The sequence below is a fragment of the Tachyglossus aculeatus genome, chromosome 22 (assembly GCF_015852505.1).
Source record: "Tachyglossus aculeatus isolate mTacAcu1 chromosome 22, mTacAcu1.pri, whole genome shotgun sequence".
NCBI classification, from domain to species: Eukaryota; Metazoa; Chordata; class Mammalia; order Monotremata; family Tachyglossidae; genus Tachyglossus; species Tachyglossus aculeatus.
Window position 1 is genome coordinate 9,479,642 of NC_052087.1, and position 4,793 is coordinate 9,484,434.

General features: G+C 44.2%; 1 non-coding gene across 1 annotated transcript; it reads right to left on the reverse strand.

Annotated features, from left to right (window-relative positions):
* Nucleotides 1-272: 272 nt before the first annotated feature.
* Nucleotides 273-410, reverse strand: LOC119944318. The gene has a single exon (XR_005455809.1). It is a non-coding gene; the product is annotated as a small nucleolar RNA SNORA7 (small nucleolar RNA).
* Nucleotides 411-4,793: the final 4,383 nt, after the last annotated feature.

Consider the following 4,793-nt stretch of genomic DNA (forward strand, 5'->3'; position numbering starts at 1 on the left):
CTGACGATTGACTGCCAACTTAGTCAATCAATAGTATTCACTGACTGCTTATTCTTATGCTGTCGAGTCATCTCCAACCCACAGTGACACCATGAATATATCTGTCCCAGAACACCCAACCTCCACCTGCAATCATTCTGGTAGTGTATCCACAGAGTTTTCTTGGTAAAAATACGGAAGTTGTTTACCATCGACTCTTTCCACACAGTCAACTTGAGTAAACACCCTCAATTCTCTCCCATGCCATTGCTTCCCAGCACAGGTGGGTTTTGACTTGTAGCAGGTTGCCTTCCACCCTCCAGCCACTGCCCAAGCTAGGAATGGAATGGGTATGCCTTTGCTTGACTCTTCCCCCCGTAGTCAAGACTGGTAGAGTACTGGAAACTCTCCAGCTGTGACCCTGAGAGGGGATTAAGCATTCGGGAGAGTATAAATGTGTTTGTGAACCCAATTTCTTCCCTCAAGGATCTTTCAATCTAGTACAGGAGACAGACACTTAAAAAAAAAAAAAGTACAAGAAGGGGACAAAACAGGATTTAAAGTTATGAATCTAAGGGATACAGGTGGAGTGTGGAAGTGAGTACCTAAGCTCTTAAGTGACATGCAAGTACTGAAATGGCAGTACTCCAGGGGATACAGTGGGGAGGTGAGAGAACAATAATAATAATCGTAATAATTGTGGTATTTAAGTGCTTCCTCTGTGCTTTACTAGGTGCTAGGACTGCACTATATGCTGAGGAGGATACAAGCAAATAGAGTTGGTCCTATGTAGGACAAGGGCTTAGAGGCTTTATCCCCATTTTACAGATGAGGTCACTGAGGCCCAGAAAAGTGAAGCGATTTACCCAAGGTCACACAGCAGACAAGTGCCAGAACCAGATTAGAACCCAGGTCCTTCTGACTCCTAGCCCCGGGCTCTCTCCACTAGGCCGAACTGCTGCTCTAATAAATTAATCTGGGAAGTCTTCCTGGAGGAGTTAGATGGCAAACTCATGAGAAGGGAATGTGTCTATCATTTCTGTTGTATTGTACTCTCCCAAGAACTTAGTACAGAGCTGTGCACATAGTAAGTGCTTAATAAATACCACTGTTGTTTTTGGTGATGATGATGATATGATTTTAGAAGGGTTTTGAAGATAGGGAAAGCTGTGGTCTGTTGGAGATGAAGAGGGAGAGAGTTTTGGGCAGAAGGGAAGACATGCGCAAGAAGTCAGGAGAGAAAGAGTGAGAGAGAGAGAGAGAGAGAGAGAGAGAGAGAGAGAGAGAGAGAGAGAGAGAGAGAGAGAAGAATAAGGATCAAAGAGAACCAAAGTATGCCAGCTAGAGTAGGGGGAAGGGAGGGGGAAAGCAAAAACAGGTAAGGTGGGAAGTTGTGTTGATTGAACACTTTAGAAACAATGATCTGGTGTTTCTTCTTGATGCAGGGAAGAATGGGCCACCACTGGATGTTTTTAACTGTAGTGCTCCAGATGATAATAATAATAATGGTATTTGTTAAGCACTTAATTTGTGCCAAGCACTGTTCTAAGCACTGGGGTAGATACAAGATAATCAGGTTGTCCCATATGGGGTGTACAGTCTTAATCCCCATTTTACAGTTGAGGTAACTGAGGAACAGAGAAGTTAAGTGGCTTGCCCAAGGTCACTCAGCAGGTCAGGATTAGAACCCATATCCTCTGACTCCCATGTCTGTGTTCTTTCCACTAAGCCATGCTGTTCTAGACTATCAGCTCATGGTGGGCAGGGAACATACTCCATTTGTACTCTCCCAAGTTCTTATTACGGTGCTTTGCACACTGTAAACCCTCAATAAATATCCTTGGTTAATTGATTGATAGTTGAGGAGTGGGGGAAGGTGTGCAAAATGATGTTTTAGAAAAATGATCCAGGCAGCAGAGTGAAGTAGAGTATAGAGGCAGGGAGGTCAGCAAGGAGGCTGATGTGGTAATAATAATAATAATAATGTTGGCATTTGTTAAGTGCTTACTATGTGCCAAGCACTGTTCTAAGTGCTGGGGAGGTTACAAGGTGATCAGGTTGTCCCACAGGGGGCTCACAATCTTAATCCCCATTTTACAGATGAAGTAACTGAGGCCCAGAGAAGTTAGTGAATTGCCCAAAGTCACACAGCTGACAAGTGCTGGAGGCAGGATTTGAACCCATGACCTCTGACTCCAAAGCCCATGCTCTTTCCACTGAGCCACACTGCTTCTCTAGGCAGGGATACAAGTGCCTGGACTAGCATGGAGGCAGATTGGATGGAGAGAAGGGATGAATTCTGGAAATGTCTTGGGGGAAGAACGGACAGGATTTAGTGATGGACTGACTGAATGTTGGGGAACTGAAAGAGAGGGAGGAGTCAGGAATAACACTAAGGTCATGGTCTTGAGAGACAGGGAGGAAGGTGGCGATGTTAATTGGCCTGGGAAAGTAAGGCGAGGGGAGGACTTAGGGGAGAAGATAAGGAGATCAGTTTTGAGCATGTTGAAGCTGAGGTGCTGGCAGGCTGTGCCATGTAGGGAAGAAGAGAGATTGGGGCTAGAGAGGTAGATTTAGAAGTCATCTACATGGAGGTAATATGTGAAGCTATGAGGGTGGGTGTGCTGCCAATGAGTGTGTGTAGACTGAGGATAAAAGACGACCTAGAACTGAACCTTGAGAATAGGAAGTAGGCAAAGTACAAGGAGAATCAGGATAGGACAGTGTCAGAGAAATCAATGTTAGAAAGTGTTTTCAGGAGAAGGGGATGATCCACAGTGTCAAAAGCTGCCGACAGGTCAGTAATGATGGTATTTGTTAAATGCTTGTCAAGCACTATTCAAAGCACTGAAGTAGATAATAGTAAGTATTACTATAGCATTTGTTAAGCACTTACTATGCATCGGACACTCTTCTAAGCACTGGGGTAGATACAAGATAATTGGGTTGGATACAGTCCCTGTCCCACACAGATCTCACAGTCTTAATCCCCATTTTACAGATGAAGGAACTGAAGCCTGGTGAAGATAAATGACTTGCCCAAGGTTGCACAGCAGACAACTGGTGGAGCCGGGATTAGAACCCAGGTCCTTCTGACTCCCAGCTCCGTGCTCTATCCACTAGGCCAGCTGCTTCTGGCCAGATGTGGTGAAGAGGAGGTTATTGTTGACCTCAGATGGAGCCATTTCAGTGGACTGCCAGAGACTGAAGCAAGATTGTAGAGGGTCAAAGAGGGAGTTGGAGAAGAGGAAGTGGAAGCTGAGAATGTAAAAAACCTTTTGGAGATGGGACTCCAACTTTGGGGAAGTCACTCAACTTCTCTGGGCCTCACTTACCTCATCTGTAAAATGAAGATTAACACTGTGAGCCCCATGTGGGATAGGGACTGTGCCCAACCAGATTAGTTTTTTACCAACCTAGCACTTAATACAGTGCCTGTCACACAGTAAGCACTTAACAAATACAATTAAAAAGAAAACAGTCAGCCTTATTGCCTGACAACTGGCTTTCTGACAGATGGATTGGCTATCCCTCTGAATGAGAATTGCCAGCGTGCCTGACTGACTGACTTGATTACCAACAAAGGCCATGGTTGCCTAGTGCTTACCCTACTTTCTTCTGGCATATAGGATGGTGGGGTTAGCTTAAACAGGAGAAGGATTTATCATTTTATCTACTTGAAAACCTGACATCCTGCAAAAAGAAGTCTCTTTCGACAGGAGAAAATAACTAGAGGGTCTGAGGAGAGTAGAGTGAACAGAAAACCTTTGATTTGACATCTCCTAGCAACATATCTAGAAATCTTTGAGAACTTTGGAAGGAAAGAGATTTAAGATCAGTAAAGAACAGCACTTCAAGGGGAAGGGATCTTCAAGTGACTTTTTTTAGGATCATGAATAAACCTTTGGAGATGTGTTAGTTCAGGAAACTGAATGCAGAGCAGAACATGGTATTGTTCTTTAAAAGGGTTTGATGCTGTCTTCTACCTGCAGGGGAACAACTGAAAGCAGAGAAACAGCATGGCCTAGTGGATAGAGCACAGGCCTGGGAGTCAGAAGGACCTGGGTTCTAATCCTGGCTCCACCACCTGACTGCCGTGTGACCTTCGACAGGTCATTTCACTTCTTCAGGTCTCAATAACCTCGTCTGTAAAATGGGGATTAGGACTGTGAGACTCATGAGGGATACAGATTCTTTCCAACCTCATTTGCTTGTATCTACCCCAGTGCTTAGAACAGTACCTGGCACAAAGGAAGTGTTTAACAAATGCCATTTAAAGAAAAAAAAAGCAGAGGACTGCTTTATTTGGAAAGAGTAAATAAGGCTGCAGAATCTTGATAAGGGGAGATTAGACATCCCCTTCTAGACTTTGAGTCCGTTGTTGGGTAGGGACCATCTCTATATGTTGCCAGTTTGTACTTCCCAAGCGCTTAGTACAGTGATCTGCACACAGTAAGCACTTAACAAATACAATTGAATGAAAGAATGAATATGGAGGAAGCTATCCTAGGCTGCTGAGGGCAGTCTTCAATGAAACATGAATTGCTAGATATTTTAGGGGATCTTTATTTTGTTCCTTGAGGTCAGGGATTGGGCCTACCTACTCTATTGCATCTTACTCACCCAAGTGCTTAGCACAGTGCTCTGCACACAATAAGTGCTCAATATATGCAATTGACTGATTGAAGAGTCCCACATCCAAAAAGGAAAGATAAGGGTAATAGGGGGAGCTAGTCTTCCGACAGAATTCTGTCAAAAAAACAAAGACATTTGGAACAGTCAGGTCTTCCTTGAAACCGAGGGCGGTTTTCACC